Source organism: Cynocephalus volans, chromosome 14 (assembly GCF_027409185.1).
Source record: "Cynocephalus volans isolate mCynVol1 chromosome 14, mCynVol1.pri, whole genome shotgun sequence".
In the NCBI taxonomy this organism is placed as follows: Eukaryota; Metazoa; Chordata; class Mammalia; order Dermoptera; family Cynocephalidae; genus Cynocephalus; species Cynocephalus volans.
The window spans coordinates 77,435,810-77,449,395 of NC_084473.1; the positions used below are offsets into that span (position 1 = coordinate 77,435,810).

The following is a 13,586-nucleotide window of genomic DNA, read 5'->3' on the forward strand; positions in this document are numbered from 1 at the left end:
TATGGGACAACTCTTCCTCCACAAAAGTGGACCCCCATATTTTACAGGGCATCGGTCTTTCCCTTGAGCACACTACAGAGCAGGAGTCAATGCCTGGTTAAGACACAATCAAGGGTCACAAGATGAGTCATTCTCCTCAGCTAGGGTCTGTCATTGCTTCTGCTGGAATTAAGACATATAATAGGTCCAGACTGTGGCTGAGACTCACAACCCAGGGCCCGTGTAAGGAGGGCCTCAATTCCATGTTATTGCATAACAGAGACTGGGTAGAACTCAGTACATGCAACCCAAAAGGCAACGAGGCTGCCTGAAGGCAGCAACACAGCTCCAAGAACATGCTAGCCAAGAAGCAGCAGTTTAAAATGATTGCTCGTCAGCAGGCAGCAGAGCCAGTTAGCGAGCCAGAGAAGAGAAAAAAGACCAGTGCACTGGGGGTCATCATCCAGACATCCTGCTCATAGCACTAGTGTTTTGGATATTCCACAGAAAGATGATGACCTCCTCACATCCCCACCTAAACTTCCATTTGTATATCGAGACCGATGATGTGCACATCCAGAGGTTATGAAAAACTCACATAAGGGACAATGGGGGAGAGTAGGGTGGTGCAAGCAGATTTCAGCTGGTTGAGGGAAGCAGAGAGAACGGGTCAGGTGTTTATAGTGACTAGGAATTTTCATGGGCTGGGATTTTGTGAGGTTTGAATTTCCAGCTGGCACCAAGGAGGGAGTATGTTCAGGCTTTTACATCAGCCTATCTAGATGTGGAACCAAAGGGCACAGAGAGGGAGAGGCTTAAAAGATGTCAGTGATCATACATCGAAATATCAAGTCAGACCCTTTTTATATGCTTTATTAAATTTTAAAAACTAAATAAGACCCTCACCCTTGTTTTCTCCGAAGACAAAAAGCAATAAGAAATCACTATAGGTGCTTGAAACGATCATTTTCTATTCCTAATTCCTTGATATATAAATTATTTCCCTAAGAATTATTTTTCCATGAGTCTCTTTTCTTGTTAAAAACAGGATTCAAGAAGAACATAAACAAAATTATTTATAACAAGAGGAAAACTTAGAGATTGTTTCTTCTAATACCTTTCTGAAACAGGTGTTGAAACTAAATCCAGAGATTTAGTGCAAATGCCCAAAGTGGAATTTAGAATTAATCTTGTCATAAATAATTGCTTTGGTTTGTCAGTTTGTCTTGGGGGTATCTGGAACCAGCCTTTGACATCTGCATCCTGGTAAAGACGAGGTCTTCTCATAGCCCCTGTTCTGCTTTCCTAAAATGTGTTTCTCTGTCTTTAAAAGTCTTTTCCTCCGGGAAAGGATTTCTGCTGTGAATTTTGGTTCATATGGATAGAGTTTTGATTCCTCATGTAAGGCTTGGTAACAAAACAAAATCGTGTCCTCTGTCTTTTATTTTTATTTATTTATTTATTTTTTGTTTGTTTTGTTTTTTGTCATTTTTTCGTGACCGGCACTCAGCCAGTGAGTGCACCGGTCATTCCTATATAGGATCCGAACCCGCGGCGGGAGCGTCGCCACGCTCCCAGCGCAGCACTCTACCGAGTGCGCCATGGGCTCGGCCCCTCTGTCTTTTATAATGCCATTTGTGACTGAGACTTGTTTGAAAAGTCTTGCCAGCGCTGCCCTCAACACACCTCAGTGATCATTGTCTGAAGGTTTCCGCTGTCTGGAACCCATGTGGACTTAGACAAGTCTAGTTTTGCCATGTCACTTTGAGGCCTGTTCTATTTCCCAGATGAAGTTGTGCTTTTCTTGTTGGCTTCATCTGGATTGTCAACAACCTTCACAACCAAAGTTTGTCAGAGTTATAACTGCTTTTAATAAGTTATTTTTTTTCAATTTTTCATTCTTTGACAGAACAGGTAATTCACATTTAAAGAGATACCTGACAAAAAGGGAACATAACATGAGAATATGGTACCTCTGCCCCATTGTCTTATCTTCTTTATCTCTAGTTTTACAACTAAATAATACTCAACACTAATCACTCTACATTTGCACAAAAAGCTCCCTTTTCTCCAACTAGCTCAATCTAGTTTCATTTTGTGTACTTATACACACAAATTTAAGTGCAGAGACTGTTTTTGAACTTTCTTTTCCCATCACTTGCTATCGTACCTAACACACAACATCACTAATACTGGTTTCGTGGAAGTCATATGGTACAATTGTTTAGAGTAAGGACTCAGAATTTCTGCATCATTTGTATGCATACTATATATATATGTGTATATATATATATATATTTAAATTTATTTATTTTTATTGATTATACCTATTTATGTCACATCGAGCTGACCATCAGCACCCATGCCTAAGATACGGTGATCAGATCAATACTATCAGCATGCCCACCACCTCTAAACTGCAATTATTCGCTGTGTCCCCCACCCAACCTCCCCCCAACTCTCCTCTACCCAGCCCCCCAGCACCTTTAGTTCTATTCTTTCCCTCTGTAAATCCAATGAACCACTGTGGTCTTCTTTCCTTCCTTCTTTCTCTCTTAGCTCCCAGTCATGAGTGAGGACATGCAGTGTTTTTCCCTCTGTGCCTGACCTATTTTACTTAATATAATGTGTTCCAAGCTCATCCATGTTGCAGACAATGGCAGAATTTTATTCTTTGTTATGGCTGAGTAGTATTCCATAGTGTGTATATACCATATTTTCCTTATCTAGTCATATGTTGATGGATACTTAGGTTGGTTCTATATCTTGGCTATTGTAAATAGAGCTGTGATGAACACAGGAGTGCAGGTATCCCTTTGACATGATGATTTCCATTCCTTTGAGTATATACTCAGAAGTGAGATTGCTGGATCGTGTGGTAGATCTATCTGTAGTTGTTCGGTAAATGGCCATACTGTTTTCCATAGTTGCTGTACTAATTTACAGTCTCATCAACAGCATTAGAGAGTTCTCCTTTTTCCTCATCCTCACCAGCATTTGTTATTCTCAGTCTTTTTGATTATAGCCAGTTTAGCTGGGGTGAGATGATATCTCACTGTGGTTTTAATTTGCTTTTCCCTGATGATTAGTGATGCTGAACATTTTTTCAAGTACCTGTTGGTCATTTGTGTGTCTTCCTTTCAAAAATGTCTGTTCATCTCCTTTGCCCATTTTTTAACTGGGTTATTTGTTTTTTTACTGTGTACTTGTTTGAATTCCCTGTATATTATGGATATTAATCCCTCGTTGGATGTATGGTTTGCATATATTTCTTCCCATTCCATAGGTTGTCTTTTCACTCTGTTGATTGTTTCCTTCACTGTGCAGAAACTTTTTAGTTGAATATAATCCCATTTATTTATCTTTTCTTTTGTTGCTTGTGCTTTGGGGGTCTTATTCATAAAATATTTGCCCAGTCCTACTTTCTGAAGTATTTCCCCTATGTTTTCTCCTAGTAGTTTTATAGGTTCAGGTCTTATACTTAAGTCTTTAATCAATTTCAATTGATTTTGGTATACAGTGAGAGGTAAAGTTCTAGTTTTGTTCTTCTGCATATGGATGTCCAGTTTTCCTAGAGACACTTATTGAAGAGGCAGTCTTTCCCCCAGTGTATGTTCCTGCTGCATTTGTCAAAGATCAGACGGCTGTGATTTGATTTCTGGATTCTCTATTATGTTCCATTGGTCTAACTCTACTTTTATGACAGTATCACACTGTTTTGGTTACTATAGCTTTGTAGTATAACTTGAAGTCAGTTAGTGTTATGCCTCCATCTTTATTTTTCACTCAGGATTGCTTTGGCTATTCAGAGTTTTTTATTGTTCCATATGAATGTTAGGGTTGTTTTTTTCAATTTCTGTGAAGGATGTCATTGGTATTTTGGTGGGGATTGCATTGAATCTGTAGATCGCTTTGGGTAGTATGGACATTTTTGCAAGGTTGATTCCTCTAATCCAAGAGCATGGGATGTCATTCCACCTTTTTGTGTCTTCTTTGATTTCTTTCAGTAGTGATTCATAGTTATTGTAGAGATATTTCACTTCCTTGGTTAAATTGATTCCTAGGTTTTTTTTTTTTTCTTTTTTTGTGACTACTGTAAATTGGCTTACTTTCTTGATTTCTTTTTGTGCTAGTTCATTATTGGAGAATATAAATGATACTGAATATGGGGGTGTTTATTTTTTATCTGAAACATTACCGAAATTGTTAATCAGCTCTAATAGATTTTTGGTAGACTCTTTAGGTTTTCCTATATATAGGATCATGTCCTCTGCAAACAGGGCCAGTTTGACATCTTTTCCAATCTAAATTCCCATTATTTCTTTCTCTTGCCTGACTTCTCTGGCTAGTATTTCCAATACTCTGTTAAATAGGAGTGGTGAGAGCAGGCATCCTTGTCTTGTTCCCATTCTTAAGGGAAAGCCTTCAGCTTTTCCCCATTCAGGATGATATTGGTAGTGGGTTTGTCATCTATGGCCCTTACTGTGTTGAGATACTTTCCTTCTATACCTATTTTACTGAGAGTCTTTATCATAAGTGGATGTTGAATTTTGTCAAATGCTTTTTTTGCATTTATTGAGATAATAATATGGTTTTTGTCCTTGTTTTTTTGATTTCATGTATGACATTTATTGTCTTGTGTATGTTGAACCATATGCATGATATATTTTAAAATTTTTGAGAAATACTGCCAAATTGCTATGCTAGAAGTTGTGCTGATTTATACTACTATTAATAATAAATGTACATATCTAATCTTCTTTCCTTTGGGTCCACATCCACAACATATAAATCTTTAAAACATATTTTATTTTTAAAATTTGCATTCTTGATTACTAGATAATGTAAACATCTTTTCACAAGTTAATTGGGTCATAATTCATTGTATATTTCATTATAGGCTTGCTTATCTTTTCAGTGATTTGTAGGACCTCTTTATTGATATGAACATTAATTCTTTGTCTCATTTCTAAGCTGCACAGAGTTTAAGGAGTCTTTTCACTTCTAACAATTTTTTTTTTTTTTAATTTGTAAGAAAGTTCTCCTGTCCTTTTTCTCCTGGCAGGCAGTCTTTCTTTCAGATTTAGGGTTAGTTCATTGCCTTGCAACCTCAGTTTTGTAATGAGTTCATGAAAGGTCAGTAATCTGCAGTTTGTCTAGCTTTTTCCTTGTTGGAAAGGTAGCATTTTCCTTCTTATAAAGCTTTCTTTGCAGCTCTCTAGATCACTGAACCAAGGTCCTAAAATAGCTTCATATGATATTAGCATTTTCTTTTTTGAGTATATGCTTATCATATGGCTTTTCTTTGAGATATAATACTACTACTAATAAGAACAATAATAACATGCCATACCTATGTGGAAACTTTTTATTTTCAAAGTCTTTCCACATCTAACCTTTTTTTGACTCTTAGTACTACATTTGGAAGAAGAGTGATGAAGAAATTCACTCAAGTTAATCCACTTAGTTAATGACAGAAAAGGAAAGGACATTATGACTTGTAAATCCAAGCATGTTGCTCTTTCTTGTGAATAGCCTGTCCCTTGTCCATCATCCACTCCTCTCCCACATCCTCTCCCCTCAAAAGCCATTGCCTCTGAGGAACTCATGGAACCTATGGTATGATCTCATCAACAAGGTGGACAATTTAAAACAGCTAAGGAATCTAGATTAGTGTGGAATGGTGGCCCCAATCAGTAACCACTTTCCTATACTTACATTTTGTATGCTCTACAACAGTGGTTCTCAAATTCAAGGTGCATGAGAATAACCTGGAAAGCCTGAACAGATAGAAGCACAGAGATTCTTCTTCAGTATATGGTGATGGGACCAAGCATTTGCATTTCCAACAAGCTCACAGTTGATCCTGGTGCTGCTAAATACAAGGACTGCACATTGAGCAGACCAGTATTACTTCATTGTACTCACAGCCTACTCTCATCCAAATTCAGTAGTGCTCATTCCAGACTTAATGAATAAGACAATTTTGGGGAAGGAATTATGAATCTAATGGTAGCATGCCAAGTGATTTTTAGCTACACTAATGTTAGAAAATTCTACACCATGGTTCTCAAACTTTGCTGTATGCTGTAATCACCTGAGGATCTTTAAAATTTTCTAATGCCTGAATTTTACCCCCAGATATTCAGATTTAATTGGTATGGGGTGCAAACAAGGCATCAGGATGTATAAAAGATCCCCAGGTGATACTAATGTGAAGTAAAGTTTGGGAACCACTACTCCAAACACTATTTAAATAAGGTGTCTGAGAAATAAAATTGGAACTTGGTTAATAGTACTTGTTAGTTATAACAGCTGAGCAAGCTGAGGAATTCCCCAGCCTTCTAGGTATTCAGGTTTGGAATGAGTTAAATCTATTTTGTTCCTAAAATTGCCATGTTTATACAGAAATAAAGAGTTCTCTTCATGAAGTCCAAAAGCTTCATTCTTAAAAGAAATGCATATTTAATGCTGGTATTTAATGAAGTCAGCTTTTTGTATGGAACTTTATTACATTTTATTTTAATTGGAATTTTAGTTGATCTTTTGCCTTTTGACACAAATCGAAAAGTCACCAGGGACAATTACAACATTGTCATCATAGCTGCAGGATTTTACATTAATTCCTTTAACTTACTGATAGGAACATTCAAATCTTCTACTAATTTAGAGCAACAGAAGAGTAAAATGCTGGGTGACTTATTTCAAAAAATGTGTATGTGTATGTGTGTTTGTGTGTGTATTTTAGAACAGCATGAGAGAGTAATAGTTATATCTCATGAATAATTTTCTGTCCCTAAACATTATAAAACATTTGAATAACTTAAAAAAAGACACGCCAGATCTCCTGGGTAATTCCTTTTAAATTATTCTTTATTATAAGTAGTTCTTTATCAAAAGGAGGAATCTGCATATTTTCTATTTGGAGGCAGCGTGATGGAACACATAACCTTTGGGTCCAGTTAGTTCCCAAAAACCCCAAAACAAACAAACAAAAAAACCCTCTGTGTTTCTGTAGGCTCTACCTTCTCCATTTGGGTTATTCAGGACCTCTTTTACCTTTTCTTATGTTCACCCATGTAGTGACAGTGGCTTCTGGAAATGCTTCTTACCACCTCTTAGTAATTCCTTTTGCTTCAGGAATTTTTGCTGGTGTAGATATAGACAAATAGATGTCTCTCTCTCTTTCTCTATCTTTAATTTCTTGATTAAAGGAATAAAATCGAATCCTAATAGTTGGCATAATCTACGTCTAGTATCAGAATAAAAACTAATTTTTGGACTAAAATCAGAAAAACCAAGGAATATAATATATGGCATTAAAATAACTAATGAAATATACAATTTTATTATGAATTGGCTTTTGGTGGTGGACATTTCTGCAAAATCTTTCACTTTTCTAGCAGGATAGCTTAGAAGACCAGGAAAAGAGACCAGTTCTTAAAACTGAAAAGAAAAATAAAGACTGACAGAAAAATGTATTATTACTACCTTGGAAAAAATTTTTGCTGTGATGAGAATGAATTTGAAGGAAGAAAAATTTCTCAAAAACAAAACAAAACAAAACAAAAAAAAGACCAGTCTTCTATATGGTAAGGACATAAGATAAAGCTTTGTACAATATCTAATTTGGTGGTCTCATGTGGATCCCATGCATCATTATATCTAGCAAAAGGAAGAAATCTAAAAGTGGAAAATGTTGTCTGAGGATGAAATGCATAATTATTGAATAAAAAACCAATGGAGAGAACTAAGTCAAAAAGCAAAATAAAATCATATTACTAGCTTGAGCAAATCTCCCAGAACTCAGAGAAAAAGCAAAAATAAAAAAGACTAGTATAAAGTGTAAAAGTTATGTGGTAAGACTGATATCTTCTACAATAGTGGAAGAACTTCAAACACCATTAAAACATCAAGCAAAATGTGTCAATTGGCTTTTCCAGAACTCAGGAAAACAGGAGAAGATTTATAGTCACCAAGTGAACCCTGAATCAAGAAAAAGACAGCTTTAAAATGGTCAAAAAATTTTGTGGTCTTTTATACATGCCCTTGCCCCACTTCCTCCCTGCCTCAGGGTGGTCTTGAAGATGGTAGCCCATATTCCCAGTGTGGAACTCTGGTCCCACGTTCCTGAAAGAGCATAGCAGATTTTATTTATAAAGAATGTGTTAGTTTGTTCTGATCTATCTAGGGTCTGCCTGAAGGCCTGAAACAACAAGTGCCTTTGTTTAACAAATTTTGGAATTGATCCTGGCAAAAAAGTAGACATTATTCCTATGAAACAATGTAAGGCAAATACCCAACCCACAACCACTTGGGAAAAAAAACATTACAATTGAGGAAAATGATACAGTGCCTAAATCCTAGAAGGAAAAACTGACGATAGTCTTTGGGAAATTAGGGCATTCAAAAGGGCTCACATATACTAGATAATTTATAAAGTCGCATGCATGCCCGTGGCAGGATGCAAGCTTAAAAAAGATCCTGAGAATACCTTAAGCTTGCATCTCCAGGTGATCCTGATCCCCAACCTCAATGTAAGCAGGAAGGGAAGGCTAAGGCTGAGTTGTGTCTCGCTAAGTTGAAGGAGTGATCCAGCAAAATGTGAATGTGTGAAGAACTGGGATGTTCTCTCTCTTTCAAAACACTAGCTGAGTATAAGATAAAGGAAAAGAGATTGCAGAGAAAACTCATGACATAGAATAGAGACTACAGAAATAGTTTAGCAAAGTCCCTAAACAGCAAATAGTCACAGCCCACAGCAAGCAACAAAAAACAAACCCTGAGAAAGGGAAGTATCTAATTTCTGGAATTACAATATTGTAACGTAGGGAATGTTTAATTTTCAATGAAAAATTATAAGACAGGCAAAAAAGAAAGTATGACCCATTCACAGAAGAAATTAACTGTATTATTCTGTTTCTGTTGCTTATAACAGAATACACAGAACTGGTTTATTTATGAAGAAAACAAAAATTTATTGCTTACAGTTTCAGAGGCTCGGAGGTCCAAAGTCCAGGGAAGACATCTATCAAGGGTCTTGGTGGTGGTGACAATGTTGGCAGGGTATCACATTGTGAAAATGGTGGAGCAGAGAGAACTAAGAGAGTTAGATTCTCCTCTCTCTTCTTTAAAGCCCTCTGAACCATAATCTTGACCACCATTTTTGATTCATTCACTACAGCATGGTCCCATAATCTAATCATCTCTTCAAGGCACCACTTTTCAGTTACCATAATAGGATTTCCCACACTCAACAGTTGCAGTAGGGATTAAGCTTCCAATAAATGAATCTTGGGGGATGGGGGTAGGGGGACACAATTCAGTCTACAGCATTAACAGTAGCTGAGGAATCCCAGTAATGGATTTACTAGACAAAAGCTTTGCGTAAACTGTTTTAACTATGCTCAAAGAGCTAAAGCAAAGTAGGGGAACAATGTGCAAACAAATAGAGAATATAAATTAAAAGATCAAAAATAATAAAGAACCAACAAATCCTGGAGCTTAAAAGTACAATAAGTGAAATGGCAAACTCACTGGAAGGTATCAATAGCAGATTTGAGCAGGCTGAAAGAAGAATCTGTGAACTTGAATACAAGCATACCACATTTTATTGTGCTTCACAGGTATTGTGTTTTTTCCAAAGTGAAAGTTTGTGCCAACCCTGCATCAAGCAAGTCTATTGGTATCATTTTTCCAACAGCATGTGTTCACTTTCTGTCTCTGTGTCAGTTTGGTACTTTTCACAATATTTTTTTTTAACTTTTTCGTTATTATGTCTGTTATAGTGATGTGCAATCAGTGATCTTTGATGTTACTGTAGTTGTTTTGGGGAACCAGAAGCTGTGTCCAGATAAGACCATGAACTTAATTGATGAATGATGTGTGTGTTCTGACTGCCCCACCAATCAGCCTTTTCCCTGTCTGTCTCCCACTGCTTGGGCTTCCCTATTGCCCAGGACACAACAATATTGAAATTAGGCCAATTAATAACCCTACAATGGTCTGTAAGTGTTTAAGTGAGAGGAAAAGTTGCACATCTCTCACTTTAAATCAAAAACTGGAAATGACTAAGCTTAGTGAGGAAAGCTTGTTAAAAGTCAAGATAGGCTAAAAGTTAGGTCTCCTGTGTCAAACAGTTAGCCAAGTTGTGAATGCAAAGGAAAAGTTCTTAGAAGAAATTAAAAGTGCTGCTTCAGTGAACACACAAATGATAAAAAAGCAAAACAGCCTGGTTGCTGATTTGGAGAAACTTTTAGTGGTCTGGATAGAAGATTAAAGCAGCCACAACATTCCATTAAGCCAAAGCATAAATCAGAGCAAGATTCTAACTTTCTTCAATTCTATGAAGGCTGAGAGAGGTGAGGAGGCTGCAGATGAGAAATTTAAAGCTAGCAGAAGTTGGGTCATGAAGTTTAAAAAAAGAAGCCATCTCCATAACCTAAAAGTGCAAGGTGAGGCAGCAAGTGCTGATGTAGAAGCTGCAGCACGTTATCCAGAAGATCTAGCTAAGATCATTGATGAAAATGGCTGCCATAAACAACAGATTTTCAATATACACAAAACAGCCTTATAATGGAAGAGGATGTCATCTAGGATTTTCATAGCTGGAGAGGAGAAATCAATGCCTGGTTTGCAGGCTTCAAAGGACAGACTGATCTCTTGTTAGGAACTAATGCAGCTACTGACATTGAGTTGAAGCCAATGTTTATTTACCATTCCCAAACTCCTAGGGCCCTTAATAATTATGCTAAATGTACTCTGCCTGTGCTTTATAAATGCAACGACAAAGCCTGAATGACAACACATCTGTTTATAATATGGTCTAGTGCATATTTTAAGGCCACTGTTGAGAACTTTTGTTCAGGAAAAGAATATTTTTTTTTTCCAAAATATCACTGCTCATTGACAATGTACTCAGTTACCTAAGTGCTCAGATGAAGAGATATAAGGAGATTAATATTTTTTCTATGCCTAGTAACACAACATCCATTGTTTAGCCCATAGATCAAGGAGTAATTTTGAGTTTCAAGTTGTATTATTTAAGAAATACCTTTTGTAAGGCAATAGCTGCAATAGATATTGATACCTCTGATAGACCTGGGCAATGTGAATTAAAAATCTTCTGGAAAGATTCACCGGTAATAACATTTGTTATTCATAGGAGGAGGTCAAAATAGCAACATTAACAGGTATTTGGAAGTTGTTTCTACCCATCATAGATTACTTTGAGGAGTTCAAGACTTCAGTAGAGAAAGTAATTGCAGATGTGGTGAAAATAGCACAAGAAATAGAATTAGAAATAAAGCCTGAAGACGTAACTGATTTGCTGCAATCTCATGATAAAACTTTAGTGGATGAGGAGTTGATTCTTATGAATGAGCAAAGAAAGTAGTTTCCCAGATGTAATATACTCCTGGTGAAGATACTGTGAACATTGTTGAAATGACAACAAATTTAGAATATTACATAAGCTTAGTTGATAAGGCACAGAAGATTTTGAGAGGATTGACTCCAGTTTTGAAAGAAGTTCAACTGCAGGTAAATGCTCCAGGTAAATGATGCAGGTAAACAGCATCCCATGCTACAGAGGAAGCTTTTGTAAAAGGAAGAGTCAATCAATGCAACAATCTTCATTGTTGTCTTGTTTTAGGAAATTGCCATAGCCACCCCAACCTTCAGCAACCAGCACATTGATCAGTCAGCAGCATTTTTCATCAAGACAAGACCCTCCACCAGCAAAAATATTATGACGCTCTGATGGCTCAGTGATCATTAGCATTTTTTAGCAATAATAAAGTCTTTTTAAATTAAGATATGTGCATTTTTTTTAGACATAATGCTATTGAACACTTAAAAGACTACAGTATAGTGTAAACATAACTTTTATATTAGCTGGGAAACCAAACAATTTGTGTGACTGGCTTTATTGCAATATCAGCTTTATTACAATGATCTGGAACCAAACCCACAATATCTACTAGGTATGCCTGTACAGGTCAATTAAAGTTATACAGTCTGAGGAGCAGAAAAAGCTACAAATAAAGAGAAATGAGACCTTTAAGAAACCATAAATAGCATAAACATCATAGGAATCCCAGAAAAAGTAGATAGATAGAGAGTGGTCAGAAAGAGTATTTGAAGAAATAATGGCCAAAAAACTATGCAACCTTGATAAGTCATGAATCTACACATTGATGAAGCTTACTGAACTCCAAGATGGATAACCTCAAAGAGATCCACACAGCGATGTATTATAATAAAACTGTTGGATGCCAAAGACAAAGAATGTGTCTTGAAAGCAGCAAAAGAGAAGTGACTCTTCAGGTAAAAGGGATCTTCAATAAGAAACACAGGGATATTCTCATTAGAAACCATGTAGGCCAGATGGGAATGGGATAGCATTTTTATAGTGGTCAATGAAAAAAAAATAAATAAATAAACAAGAATGCTTTTCCAGCAAACCTAGGCTTGTTTCAAAAGTGAGCAAGAAATTGACATTTCCAGATAAATGAAAGTTGAAGGAGTTTGTTAGTAATAGAACTACCCTACAAGAAATGCTAACGAGTCATTTAAGTTGAAATAAAATGTCACTAGACAGTAAATGGAAGGTATTCATAGAAAAAGAGAACTCACATAAACATAAATGCATAGGTAAATGTAAAAGCAAGTGTTACTGTGTTTTTGGTTTACAACTCTTTTTATTGTCTGTATGATAAAAGATACATAAAAAGATGATTATATATCTATGTCACTGAGTATATAAGGTATGTAGATGTTATTCATGCCAATGACAAGACAAATGGTGATGACAAAACTGTATAGGAGCAGAGTTTTTGTATGCTATTGAAGCTTGGTATGAATTCAAACTAGATTTTTATAAATTTAGAATGTTGATTGTAAGCCTAATGATAACCATTAAGAATATATCTAATCTATCTATCTATCTATCTATCTATCTATCTATCTATCTATCTATCTATCTATCTAGAAAATGAGAAGGAAAAAAAAAGGTACACCATATAAAAATCAGTTAAATATAAAAGAAAGCAGTAATGGAAGGAATAAGGAAAATGCATATGTATGCTATAGAAAATATATAGCAAAGTGTTAGAAGTACATGCTTTCTTATAAAAATACTTTGAATGTAAATGAATTAAATTCTCTAATCAAAAGACATAGATGAGCAGAATGTATTTAAAAACACAGCCCAACTATATGCTGAGTAAAAGAGACACCCTTCAGATCCAGTGACACAAATAGGTTGAAAGTGAATGGGTGTAAAATAATATTTCTTGCAAATAGTAACCAAAAGAGCATTAGGCAAGTTACACTAATACCAGACAAAATAGACTTCAAGTTAAAAACTGTTACTAGAGACAAAGGAGGACTTCCGGTTTCTGGTCCAGCTTGGAAGTTGTCACTTGGGCCAAACAATATGTAAAAGTCTGGAAAATCAACAACCACAAACTGAAAAATCAACAGCTCTTTTTAGATCCATCAGAGAAGTGAGGTCACAGGGAAATCCACTCTCCCCAGCACTGGAAATATATAGGTGAGAAAATAGAGAGTCACAACTAGCCACAGCAGAAACTCTTAATAAAAAT

At 36.1% G+C, this 13,586-nt stretch overlaps 1 pseudogene; it reads left to right on the plus strand.

The window, feature by feature from the left end:
- The first annotated feature begins 9,979 nt into the window (after positions 1-9,979).
- LOC134362574 (tigger transposable element-derived protein 1-like) lies at positions 9,980-11,768 on the plus strand (annotated as a pseudogene).
- Positions 11,769-13,586: the final 1,818 nt, after the last annotated feature.